At 40.4% G+C, this 14,658-nt stretch overlaps 1 protein-coding gene across 5 annotated transcripts in view; it reads right to left on the bottom strand.

Annotated features, from left to right (window-relative positions):
- The window catches only part of KCND3 (potassium voltage-gated channel subfamily D member 3), a 278,323-nt gene that overhangs the window by 251,312 nt on the left and 12,353 nt on the right, over window positions 1-14,658 (bottom strand). The gene's annotated exons all lie outside the window — the stretch shown is intronic.

Here is a 14,658-nt window from a genome sequence, read left to right on the forward strand (position 1 = left end):
TTTGAATTGAGGCAATGAATAGCAGTTTCCCGACTTCTTTCCTTTTGGTACTGTGTCAGTAGCTGCTGTATCCCTTTCTGCTCAGGCATTCTCAACAAGCAAATTAGTTCTGGATTGAGTCAGCACTACAGCTAAATAATTTTATAACACCACACAAATAACCAGCAACCCAATCTCTTCCCTTCCTTTCATCTCTGCCTGAGAAGACAATCCTGCTGTTAATGTTTAAACAACCACTCTCAAATGATGATCTTTGGGAGGAATATCATGCTAATTATTACATATGCACCTCTGCCAAAATGTTGATTAATAGTGATTATAGTTATATTATTAATTTCTCAACTCAAGGATCTCATTTAGCCTGGGCATAGTTGAGAAGCATAGTTGAGAAGGGGAAGATATCCCCTTATCCTTATCCCTCCCCTATGGTGGGGTTAAAATTGTCATGGACCGCTTGGCTACAGAAGAATGGTAGAAGGAACCAGCTGGGGAACACCCAAGGGAAGAAGGCTCAGAGCCTGGAGATTAGTGGTTGAACAAAGATGAGTGGTCACAGAGAGAAGACTGGGAAGAAGAGGTGTTGGAGGCTGAAGGGGTAACAGGGCTCAGAGAGTTGAGAGAGTCTGTGGCAGAGAGAAACCAAGAATCAGAGGCTGAAGCTGAAGCAGGTGAGTGGGATAAGGGAGGTCAAGAGGCAGAGATGTGTCAGGCTGTGAAGAGTGATGGATGTCTCCTCTTTCTGCTGCAACAAGCTCTCTGCCCCTCCCCTGACTCCCAGAATCAGGAGAGGTATGAAATGGGAGGAACAAAGGCAGACTGTATGCAGGCACAGTCTCTGATTGCTTGCAGTAAACCCTGGAAAGGAGGAGACTTAGATGGCTGGCAGAGGGGATAAGGCAATTTTAGTCTTGGCTACTAATTTCATGGGGTAGGACCTACAGGGCATGAACTGATGTTCTCCTTAGGTCTGACACTCTCCAAGCCTATGAAGCTCATGCTTCACAAATAAAGACTTAACTCCAGCTTCGAACAGTGTGATTTAGTGACCAGCTTACTCTATGACAAAATGCAGAACTAGGGGTAGAGATACCCAGGTTCAGATACTCATTCAACCACAAAGCTCACTTGATGGCCTTGATCAGTCACTATCCCTCAGCCTAACCTAACTCTCAGGGTTGTTGTGAAGACAAAACTGGTGGGGAGGGAGAAGCATATACTTAGCCTTTAGCTCTATGGGGGAAAGGTGGAATAGGAATGAAATACTACTACTCATGCTGGCTGAAGCTGATGGGAGTTGTAATCTAAAAGATCTGGAGGGCAATAGGATGGGGAGGCTGGCTTACAGACTCCCCAAAACTCAGCTCAGCCCTCTGTGTGCATCTGCAGTCTGTGTTACATCCTGACTCAAAACCAGTTACGATAATTTCTTTTTTCACACAGAGATCTAGATTACATCATTGTTGGTTAAACAGAGAAAAGGCATGCCCTCTGTTCCTTTCTCTGTATCATGAAGCAACCTTTCTAACAAGTAGCTCTCTTTGAGAGACATCACCTGTATATCCCAGACTATTAACATTACATTGCAAAGTCCAAGACTCTTGCCAGGTTTTACCTCAAGGCAAACTCACACTGTTTGTCCTATTCAGGGAAAAACTCATGAGCATATATTTCATTTCTATTCCACATGTATGCAAACTCTTGCAAAACAAGTATTGGTGGATCAGCTCCATGATCTCTTGCTAAACAGTAACCAGGATCTAGTCATGTGTTGTTCAATGATCGTGAGAGGCACTCCATGTGATAATCTTCCAGGACTGTTATCATTTCAGACTACAGTTGGAAAATTATATAACTGAATGCCACACAGATGGATAGATAGATACCATGGCACTTGCAGTGCCATACGGTTTTAGCACTTAGTATACTATTTATTGAGCACAGCCTACCCCAATTTGGTGCCCTCCAAATTGTATTGGACTACAATTTCCATCAGCCACAGAAAGCTGACTTGTGTTAACTGAGCTTGGTGGGGGTTGTAGTCCAAAACTTTTGGAAGGCACTAAATTGGGAAGGCTGGCTTAGAACTCCTCTTCTTTGACCTTGTATTTCTTCCAAAAGCTCTGGGTATATGTGTGTGAGTTACAAAAAAACCTGAAACTGAGAGGACTGTGATTTGCAATAGCAGTTTTTTTAATATATCAGGGATATATCTGCTGCTCAGTGGAAAAAGTGAATACATGCCTAGGATAATAGTTTAGATTCTCTGAAAGATCTTTTGATAAAATGCAATGACTCAAAGCTTGATTCCATTAATTTGGAATTTAATCTTTTCATAAGGTGGAAAGAAACTCCCCTGGCCCTGATGCTGTGACTGCAAATAATAGTCCAATTTTATCTCTGTTAATTCAGAGGTAGGGCTGATCAATCTCAGTAGGGTTCACGGCTGTTCTGAATAAATAGGACTAGGATTGTGCAGTTAATATAGTATCAGAAACAATGCTAAAAAGGGGAGGTTCCCTCCAGGGAAGTTTTGGTCCTGTAATGGGATCTCAGGCTGACTTATTATGTACATTACCTTTTAATATAACTTAGCTGTGAATATATATCCACAAGTGTGGCTTGTGGAAAGGAAATAATTCCCAATACAAACAAATGTTACCTGTAATATCTTCAAATCTATTAGTCTGGCGAAATTGATGCTCATTTCTTACAGGAAAGAAGCTAGCACAGAAGGCTCAGAAAAATAGTTTATCAATTTATTGTTTGATTGGAGTTTCACTATATTAAATTCAAGCTGTTCTTTGGGTTGTGAATTTTAGACTGGCTGGCTAGGTAGGAAAGAGTGATGCTGATGAAATTTTAGAGCCGGACATTGCAAAAGGAGTCTGTTGCATTTCATCTGTATTTTCACCAATGAGGTTAAAATGTGAAGGGCAGCACTTGCATTTAAACATGGTCCCCACCACCATGAGGTTTAATGAGAATAGTTCGAGCTGTGACTCATAAAATATGATTGCCTGGACAAAAATATCATTTTCCAGGTAGATCCTGAGAAAAGCAATGGCCCACAACTGAGAAGTTATTTTCCTTCCCCGCCCCCTTCCATCTGCATCAAACAAAGAAAGCAGCAAATGAAATCAAGGTGTGAAATTAAGGTGTTATACCTTGTGAACAAATCCATTCCATCAATGGTGCTGTCAGGATAGGACCCAAGTGGTCCAGGACACCCCTCAGCAGGATGAGCAAGAAAACCCCCAAATCTACATTTTGAAGTGATACAATATTATTGGGAGTGAGATGAGGAATAATACCATTAAGTCCAGAGTCTAAAATTACCCCTAATTACACTCCTGAACTCAATGACAGCGTTCTTGTATGTCTTCCATTACTTTGTATGAGCTTTGGAAAGGAGTAACTTGCCTCCGCTGAAACTATAGACAAGAGGAATTAAATATCTATTTCTATTAGCAGGCAGAACTAAAGGTAGGACTCTTTTTGAGGCATTTGTTTTCAGAGCTTTTGGTGTTCAAATTACTTTCCCTGTGCATGAAATGTTATGTCTGTTTTCATCCTGAAGATACACAACTGGAAATATTCTAAGTGTGTAAGAAGAGCCCTGACTATAGATGCGTGTAGTCCTTCCTGGGATAGGGAGCCTGTGGTCTTCTTCAGGTGTTGTTGCACCTCAACTCTCATCAGCCCCAGTCAGGATGGTCAAGGGTCATGGATGATGGAACTTGTAGTCCAACAACATCTGTATGCACACAGATTCCCAGCCTTGATCTAGGTTTCCATTATCATGGTTTCCACAGAGGCCAACCAGATGTCCTCTAAGCAGGATGTGAAGACAAGAGTCCTTTCCGGCTGTTGCTCCTCATCAAATAGTATTTAGTGGTATACTGCCTTTGAACTTGGGTGGTCCATATGGCCTACACAAGAAATATGCCCTTTATAGGAAATGTGTTCAGATCCAAGTTTGTTGTGCTAGGCTACCAATCAATGGTCTAGCATGGCTGAAGACTGTCTCACACTGCCTGTATTTTGCTTTATTTCTCTGTACTTGATAGCTCCACATTTGATGACTCAAACTTGGGCCCATTCCATCTCATGTGACTTTGGGTGATGTGAAAATGTTTAGAATTGTGATGGCCCATTTACACAGTTGATCATAGCTGCCAAGTTATCCCTTTTTTTAAGGGATTTTCCCTTATGCTGAATAGGCTTCCTCACGAGAAAAGGGAAAACTTGGCAGCTATGGAGTTGATTTTGTAGTGGTGAACAGTCATGTGTGAATCAGCCTACAGGGAACAATCTATTACAACATTTAAAATGCAGTGTTTTTCCCAGTGATTGATGACAGATAGTAATAGCAAATCAAACCAAATAACATAAAGCTTCCCAGATTTAGAAAGTTACACTGAAAACCTGCCTTTACCTAATCCAGGCTTCCTGCACAAATACATCTACTCTGCACTGATTAGTATAGCCTTCCAGTAACCCCAGAAAAACAAAGAAGGAGCTGCTTGGCGGCTAGTCAAAACCATACAAACTTGTTTGTAAAATAAATGTCTTCCATTTTGGAAACCCAGTACATGTTAATAATCTGACATATTTCAATCTGAAATATTTCAATGCAGAAAGATCTGGAATAGAATAAGAAATATTTATACGAACTATTGATGTCAAGCAAATGTCCTGACAGATAAAAATGTTGTACAACCCTGTCAAATATATTTTTTTTCTTTTCAAGATGCAATATTGGAGGGAAACTTTTGAGTAAAATCATACTTTAAAAACAAGAAATGTCTTCAGTCATATGGCAATTTCAGAATTTTGGACACGCTGAACCACAACTGAAACCTGCATGTGAGGTTAATACGCAGATAATTTTAAAAAGAATAATTCTCTCAGCTTTTTTATTCTTTTCCAGGAATAGCCTGCTTGTTCGTGACTGCTTATTTTATCCTAACATGAATGGCTCATATTGTTTATTGGCAATTTTCTTACCCATTTTTAGCATCCCATCTTTCACTAATTTTAGTTCATTGCCTTTGTTCAAATTCCCATTTAAATGCTGAAATCTTTTCATTGGTTATTTTTATGCCAGACAAGCACGAAGGGTCTTAAGATCATAAGATGTCCTACTGAGTTGACAAAAGCTCCATCTAACCTAATCTTCTGTTACCAATGGTAGATACCCATTTTCTTTGGAAAGTTTAGAAGCTGGAAAGGGTTTGACTTTCCTATACAGGCCTGGCGTTATGTTTCTGACAGTGGTGTAGCAGGGGAGGAAACACGATGAATCACAGTTCTGGGCAGGAGCAACTGCTCATTATCTAGAATGCCTAAGTTCAGGGTGGTATAAAATTAAACGGGACTTCCCATTTTATCCTCATAATAATGACTGGTAATGATTTTTTGGGCTGAGAGCCACCTTTACCCTTAGCCATCCCCCCCCCCCAGCAGGTTATGAGTCATTGGTCGGCATGGTCAAAAGTGAGTGCAGCCACTGCACTCTCTCCCATGTACGTACACTTACAGAACATGAACATGCCCCCAGCCCCTTCTGTTAGCTGCTCCATTCAGATCAGCTGAGCAGGAGGGTTTTTGTTCCCTCCCTATTTATAAAGGACCCGTCTGATAACTGGGGAGGAGGTGATTTGTATCAGGACACTGGGCTAGGCCCACCATAGTGCTGCAGCTACATTATCAAGGTTTTCTGGGGCCTGAAAAATGTGCTTGGAGAGTAAGATCAAAGCCACCCCCCTGCTCATCATAACTCTGTTTCACTACATTGCTGGTGGCTAAGAATGTGACTACTTAACTCCTAGGTCTCATTATAGTGGCTATGCTGGGTTTAGTTTGGAAAACCACATGTTGCTTTTGCAGACCTGCCCTGTGCTTGATGTGCATGAAAAAACAGTTGTACCTCTGAAAATCTGAGGCTAAACTGACCAATTGCAAAGGAGGAGAGGTCTCTTGTATTTTTAATCACTGGAAGATAAATGTTACTTCCACATCCCTGCTTGAAAAATCTCCTGTTCTACACAACTGTCCAAAGTACAGACCATTCTCACCTTGATGGTGGACCCCATACATGATAGTCAAGTCCCATCAACTCTTGCCTCCCCTGAGAAAATCTCCATAAAAAGGTGCCCTACACAATACTTGTGTAAATGAACTCACCTAGGAAGCTGCTTTATTCCAAGTCAGACAACTGATTCATCTAATGGCAGCAGTTCTCCAGGGTTTCAGACAGGGAATTTTCCTCATCCCCACCTGGAGATGTTTGGGAGTGGACCCAAGACCTTTTGCATGCAAAACAGATGCTCTACCACTAAGCTATGGCCCTTCCACTTCTCACTTTTCCCATGCACACACAGATGCCCAATATTTCATTTCACAGAAGGATGGAGGAGGCTGCCAGCCTCCAGAAGAGAATGTTTCTGCCTTGAAGTGGGCAGCTGATTTGGAATTAATTCTGAAGAGCCGTTTCAGTAATTCAGATTGATTAAAGATGCACCCAAGAATAACACTTTCATTACAAAATCTCCTGAGTAAAATTTAAATGATGCTAAATTAAAAACAGCCTCTGTTAAATCAGAATCTGATGAGCACAACAGAGCTAGGAAAGATGCAAAATTTGATTCCTTTGTTTTGTTCATCACTCTGTGAGGGTTACTGACATTACCTGCCCCTTTGTACCCTTTTGGTCCCTGAAGATTCGTGCAGGATATTGTTTGTTTGTGTGTGAATTTAGTCCCTAAGCAGGATTCCAAGCCAATTTGGGGCAATTCAGGTTGACCAGGGATTAGGTTGGAGTGGGTTGAGGCAGCTCCAGATCACCCTGGGTTGGATTGGGTCCACCCAGAATGATCCAGAACTGTCATAAAGGGTGTTGCAGTCTGGTGATAAGGAGGGAGAAGGAGGATACACTCACATGCGTACTTCTTCTTTCCCCCCTCCTGCATGTTTAATTTGGGTTGAAAAGTTCATGAGAGTGTGTTGAAACTAGCCTACTGTACAAATTCACATTGACTGCTCTGCTCACTGTTGCCTTTAGACTCATCCAGTACCAGCATGTGACACTTGGAGAGTTGTCCAGAAGGGAATGTGGCCCTCAAGCTAAAAATATTCCCTCATCCTTGCCTTATGTGAACAGAGCATTTTTTGCTGGCTTCCCCCCTTTAACTGCTGGGTTCTCCACCCCTTCTATATTGCTTCAGCACCTCCTGCAGTCTGCTTAGAAGCCAAAATTTTGCCTTTCAAGAGCTGGCAACTCCAGTTCTTCTGAAATGGAGCTCTGCCAGCAGCTTGAGGCTGGGTAACCCTTTCTGGAACCAGTGAAGTCTAATGGTGACCAGGCCAGACTTAATGCAAGGAGACCTGTAATCAAATCCCTTCTCAGTCATGAACTGGGGGGCACAGCATGGTTAGCCACATCATTAGCTGTCAGCTCAGTTTCTCCTTTGCAAAATGTGTAAAAGAGTGACCCACTTCTCATGCTGCATGTGAGTGTAGCCCTTTGTAAATAAGAAATGTTGTATTTAAGATTAATTAATAATAAGTTCAGGAATAGTTTGTTGTAGCTTAAAACTGAGTTGCAAAATCAATTGTGGCTTTAGTGCCTTGTTTCATTTAATTTTTAAGAGAGGGAACTGAATGCACACAATACTTGCTACATCAGTAGCTCTTTTCTCCCTCTTACCTTCTTTTGGAAAGGTTTTATGTCATCACATAAGATGTCGCCCTACTACTAGAATACATTCCAACACCAAAAGCATAATGTCGGCATTTCTGTTGACTAACCTAGTTAAATTTAAGTAAAATGATGCAAAGTTTTGACCTCTGGGTTCCTTTCAACCATCAGCTACTGGTATTACTATTCTTCATGTATTTTATGTTGCATTTCACAGGTTCCATGATTGTCTGCCCACCTCCCACAAATCCGACATTTTGTTTGGGCAAATGTTAAATGAACAAGAGGCCTACTTCAAACGTAGGCAAAATTTCCTAGGTCAGTCTGGGGAAAAAATATTAGCAGGTAAAGCTTCAGATATCTAATTATATTTTTTTGAATACATCTATTTTTAGCAAACCCTTCTCTGCCTCAGTGAATGGAATGTGAGAGAAGTTAACCTACATATTCCCAATTATTCACAAGTCAATCTGTTTTGCTAACAAGAAAAAAGGGCAGTCACTCAATTACCCAGATTAAATTCCTCGATGCGTAAAATAAACCAATGCTCTCTTCTAATTCTTACTTTAAAGCACACATAAATTTGGCTGCTCCTTCCCTATTTCAAAAAATGCTAATTGGGCTGTAAAGTGCAACTGAGCCAGTAATGCCAAACTGTTTATAAAAGCTCAGAGAACTATTCAGATGCAAACTGCCACAGCAGGAAGTGGGCAAGGTACAGGCTTATCGTACAGTACACCAGAGAGTGGAGTTGGATGATTTTGGCAATGTGCAACAGGTAGGGAATTGCAAAGATACACTAATTAGGGAAATTCTTCTGCCAGAATGGCCCCCAAAGCGTATTGTATAAGGACGCCTGGGCAGAAAGAGATGTCTGAAAACTTGGAAAGTAGCACTCAGGCTGCACCTTGGGAAACACTAAAGCTCAAAGTTGAGCCGAAAACAAGCAAACACCTTTATACATTGCTATCAAATAGGAAACAATAAATGGAACAACAAAGCAATTTCTCCAAGTGCAGTTATCCCTATAATTGTAGTGCAGCTATTATTAGCATGAATAAAATTGTTGGCAATGATGCTCGTATACAGAGCTACACCATTCAAAAGGCTTCATATATATTACACCAGCAAATCTTACAAAAAGACTGGGGGCTGGCAAAAGACTGGCATCCAGGCTTGGCACCTACTGAATCCCATACCTTAGCAGGAGCCAAGTGTGCCTCCAAGTTTGCTACCATAGATATTCCTGTTTCTGGCACAGAGATGCAGACTTCCACCTAAAGAGGTTTGATCTTGTTGCTGCCATATTATTCCTTTCTTGAGCTTGAGGCTGGACTATGGTACCAAGGCCTCCCACTAGGGAAAGCTCTTCTTGTGCCATGCGGGTAAATGAACTTGTACCGATTTGCTTATTTCTTCCTCCCCACTAATTCACTTCCCTTTTGTGTTGTGTCTTGTCTTTTGTGTTGTGTCTTGTGCATTGTCTTCATTATAGGAATCCATAAACCTTCCGATAATCCTTTTTTCTTTTTCTTTTTTGGCAGAGAGGGAGGATTAAAAATGATAGTGAAATAACAATGAAATAGGAATCGGGTCTGGGACCATTTATTATTATTAATCAAATAGCAACTTCTGTCCTGCTTCCAGTTCAGGCCTACTTTTCGCCCTCCCCATTCAAAGTCCATCTTCACCCATCACCCTTTCAACTGCTCTGGACTAGGTCCTCCATGCGGTTCCAGTGTTGAGATTGACTCCCAGTTTGCCTTCCCTCCAAAGTCTTTCCAACCAGAGCATGGGGTTTGGTCTCAGAGCTGCCACAATTTTTATCACTTTCCCAAGACTGTAGCTAGGCTTCAGCACACTGCAATGGACACCATCTGCAGCCAGGCAGAGGCAGGTGTAAGGTTTATGTGCTGCTAACAATTGCATATTGCTCAAAATACCGCAATGGCATTTTTATTAGGTTCAGGTGGAATTATATGCAGCTGTTGCTGAGTTCTCCTCTGTGCTTTGTGGTAAAGGTGGAATGTTTAGCAGAATGCCACGCCCAACCTTGAGCGGGGGTGCATTTGTCACACCCCAACTCACCTGGAAAGAGGACTCAAAATGGTTTTTTTACCCTACGGAGGAGTTGGGGAAGGGTCAAGTGGGCCTTCAGGCCTATCAGAATGGGGAAGAAGCCAGACATTATATGCTGGCTCTTCCCCAAACCCTACACTCTTTTTGTAGCTCCCTCCCTCACTATGTAGCATGCTTGTTTGAGGACTGAGTAATAATTGTGTGGGTAGCCCCTGATTAGCCTTGAGAACTCTGGGAGCCCTGTTCCTGAGGTGGCATTTTTTATTGGTTTAATGGGCTTTCAGTCCAGGCAGGAAAAGGGAAGGGGTAGGGACTGAGCAAGAGAGGAAGGGGTATAATTTTGCAAATGGCAGCCCTGGCTTGCAAGAAGGGAATAATCAGTCTTCTCTCTTGTACTTCCAATCACAATGGTTTGGGGAGGAATGTAAAAAGAACTTATCAGTTGATATCAGTTGATTGGGGTGAAAAAAGACCTCAGTCATCAGAACTCCCTGACTCTTGCACTTAATGTTTCCTAATTTTGCAGGCTACATACCTAGTGGCTCGTCTGTGTACAGCAGTAGATTTCTGAGGCGATTTAATAATGATACATCTAATTGACCTCATGGTTAAACTTTCCCCTCAGACAGCATCATCAAGCTCTCATCGAATCAAAAACATTCCTACAATTTCAGTCTGATACTTCCTGTGTTTAAAAATAAAACTAAAGAAACAGTGTCCCAGACTCAGATTATAGCTTAGCAGAGATTTAGAAGATATGGCTAAGATTTTTGAAGTTGTGTGACAAATGGATTTATGTGTTCCTTGAGTACAGCTGCCAAGTTTGATGCTTTCAATCTTTTACTATAAATAACTGTTGTGCAATCTATATGTTGTTTTGGTAGGGTTGAAAGAATCCACGGCAAATTTTATGGAGGACCAGTATTTTTATTATTATTTAAAAAATCTACTGGGGTTTCCTCTATGGCAGGTTAAAATGTCTCGACAATCCAACAAACTCTTGAAGCAGTGCACTGATTGTGGCATTACCTTAATCCCTTGGAATTCTCAAATAAATCTGAATCCTAGCCTGCCGGTTTGTCAAAGTATTACGTTTAAGTATTTGGATCTTGCTAAAACTCAAATTCAGAGGGCGTTGAACCTGAAACCTGTGGGATGTCATGTGAATGGATTTAGCTAGTACATCTGCATCCATTTCCAACTAAAATAGTTAAAATTATAGAACAACCAATAAGACAAAACAGCCAGTCATTGGAGGCCAAAATAGGTGATGACAGACTTCCTCTGAAAGCTTCCAGGTCCAGCTTGAATAGCAGGGCTGTGCAAGACATTTTGCTGCCTGTGGCAAAGAATAAGATGGTTGTCCTATCCACCTACAGAAGCTGGCTGGACTGGCAGCTGAATATTTCAATACTAACCTCTACCACAACTAAGGGCTAGTTGTGGGATGCAGGTCAAGTCAGGGGGCATGCACAATTGTCCTCTAACAGAAGGGTACAGCCAGGGACTCAGGAGGAACAGCCAGGGAGTTGCCAACAATGTCCTCCAGCATCTACCACCTGAGGCAGTCATCTCTCTCTGGCCATTGCTAAGATGGGTCAAGTTGGATGGCTGTTTGAATAATAAGGGAACTTGATTGCTGTGTACCCACAAGAGATATGCATTTGCCCTCAACTCTGACAACCACTTTCATTTAAAACACACTCACGCACTCATGAAGGTTTGTGTTCTAATTTTTGAAGCCTAAGATCCTGCTTCAAAGAAAAATATTTGCATTCAATCTTTGAATCAAATCCAACGTTAGAGAATGCTCTAACAGTTTCCTTGAATGTACAGAAACACCATGGCAACCATCTTGGTTTAGAGCTGCCTTTTGCAAAGCTTAAAGTAACAATGTACTACCAGGTACCATGGAACTTCTTCAAAAAATCTAATGCAACAAGTTGACTGAACAACAATGTGATTTGTGATGTCATCTCACTTTGTTCATTTTTAATGAACTATTGATTCCATTCTGCTTTGCAGCTCGTTCTCTTTCATAAGATTTTGTGTTTTCAAAAACTTTGATACGTATTTCACAACAGAATTTGGCCATATTACTACAGATATACAATATACATGTGTGCAGATAGGAGATGATTGGTTAAATGGAAGTTAACATAGCAGGATTTGTTATTATGGAATTTATTTTAAAAATTATTTAAAAAGACGGTCTAGGCGTCGTAATCTAACAAATACTCACAGAATCTCACTCATGTGCACTCACTTAGATGAGAGCACAAAATAACGAATCCCATGATATTTTGTAAGTAATTTTTTAAAATGCAAACTTCATTCAGATTCCTAGTGACAGATGACACATAAACATGATAGATCAAAGAAAGAGATATACACAGAGCATTGGATTCTGCCATCAACATGTCGTTATCTGATGTTTTGACCTTATTAGTCTGTATCAAAGAGGTCTTTAAAAGATGTCACAAATGTAGATTACACAAACTGATTGCTACAGCAACTTGTTTAATTTAAAATCACCCCAGACAAATAATAATAACGGATATATGTACGTTTAATCTCTTTGGCAGGGAAGTGATTTGTGGAAAGCTTAAATAGATCTTCCTTAAATGTTAAACATCCTATTTTAGTGTCTACATTTTTTTTTTATCCTCATCAGCTAGTTTAATGCACTCCCACTATAATTTCTATGATTATCCTAGCCTGAGAACACTTTAGAGTACTCAAAAACACTCAGTTTGGACTATCATTATGTGTGGAAAGGAAAGGTACCGGTATTCTATGCAACGGACCATTTCTTTTAGCTAAACAGCGAACTAATGGTACCATGGAATCCTTCCCTGCTATGTTTTGACAAGGAGACATGTTTAATTACAAAGCATCCTGTTATTGACAAAGGGGGGTGGGGGTGGAATACCAGCAAAAGTGCATCTCTCTTCACATGCTAGCTGTTTGCCAACATTCTTGAGACTCGTTTTATCAACTTTTAATAGCAACTCTGTATCATGACATTATAGCATCATTTTTATAAATATGCTCCCTGAAACTGATATGATACATATGGTATTATTTAGGGTAAAATATTATAGACCATGCTAAAACAATACTCACTCCAGATTACATACATACTTTCCCTCACCTTCAACATTTGTAAATAATTTTTGATGTGTCGCATTTTGTTGGAAACATACTATAAGTAAAGTGGACATTTGTACACATTATCAAATTTCCCCATCATTTTACACCAGTGTCATAATACATCCTTTTAAACACCATCCTCCTTCAAAACATCCTTTTATAACAAACTTTGAATTTATGTGTGTGTTGATTCTTTTTTCTGTCCCGCTCCCATCCTAGCTGTCTATAACTCGCTGAATCATTTGGCTGCTTTTGACCTGTTATCACTAAAGAAGGCCAAAATATAGCTGAGAACTAGGTATTTTAGAGATTAAAGTACTCAATGTCTAGATCATAATATGGTGACATTCCAACACTGATTGAAAATCACCGGTTAGAAGTTTACCATTCATTCAAGCAGATCTCCTAAGCTTTATTAATGTTTTCATATTCATATGTTTCCAAGAAGACAGAAAAGCCCCAAGTTACAATTGCTCACACTTTTTGAAAAACGAAGGACATTTTAATAGTTTTAACCTGTGATAGCTTGCATGTTCATGCACAGTGTGAAAGCATTTCAAAGCAACAGCAACGCTATACTAAGTCTAGCGATCAAGCATCATGAAAGCAATTGCTAAATGCTTAAAAATCAAAAACCACATGAATTCCCAGGCAGAAGCACACTTGACTGAAAACATTTTTTTAGCCTTGTATACAAGATTTTAATTTTGTTACATGTCGAGATCATGGAAGGCTGGATAGCTTTAAATAGCTGGACGAGAAGCAACTAATGGTTACTACAATCTCATATGGGGGAGAGAGAAAGTGTGTTTCTCTTAAGGTGCCCCCGGGTTTTAAGCAACTAAATCACCCACCTGAAATGTTAAAGTTGTTTTTGTTTTTGTTCACCAGGATTCCTGTGAAGTTTGGGAACAAGTAGAAATGTCCCAGGGGCTATGAATTCCCTATTGTTGACTAGGTTTGCACCTGTCTGAGCTATCTAGACACATGAACCACAATATAACAGCAGGTTTATAACATACTTAAGCCTATCTATTTCCATGGGTTCAATGCATGGAACCCACCATGAAGTTATTACAGTAAGTGCCACACTTTTAACATTGGGGGGGGAGGTGTCAGTACTACGTACCTTTGAGTACCCCCAGAAAAGAAGCACTGATTCAATGCATGATTCTGTGTTGTGCTGTTAACATGATGTTATAATGGCCACACATCTTCATTGACCCATGAGCTGTTGGCACAAGCTGGGCCATTTCCCGTTAATAAGCCAGTTCTGTTCTCTAAAACCTTACCTCAATACTTTGTTTTCAATACCTATCTGGATTGAAACAGGGGTGAAGGAACAATATAAATGTCATAAGAACCAAATTCACCATGCTTTCTTTTTCCTTTTTTTAAAAAAAGAACAGTTTAAAATGTTTCAAGCATACCGTACACTGTTCCTCAGAGGCATTTGTTAATGCATGAAAAATGTTAAGCATGGATTGCCAGGACTTTTGTTCATTGCTAACACTACATGTTTGGCATTTGTCTTCCCATACTCATCCCAAGGAGACATTCCTGTGCTTTTATATCTCCGCTCATAGGATGTGCAAAGAACAAACAGAGTATGTTCTAAAGATCTGAAGAAGATCTAAACGTGCTAGAAGGTCTGTTTGAGTTGACTGTAAGTATATAGCCTGAAAGACAGTGGCTGCTGCTGAAGATTATGATTAATATTGTTATTT

This window comes from Zootoca vivipara, chromosome 7, assembly GCF_965207765.1.
Source record: "Zootoca vivipara chromosome 7, rZooViv2.hap1.1, whole genome shotgun sequence".
Lineage (NCBI taxonomy): Eukaryota > Metazoa > Chordata > Lepidosauria > Squamata > Lacertidae > Zootoca > Zootoca vivipara.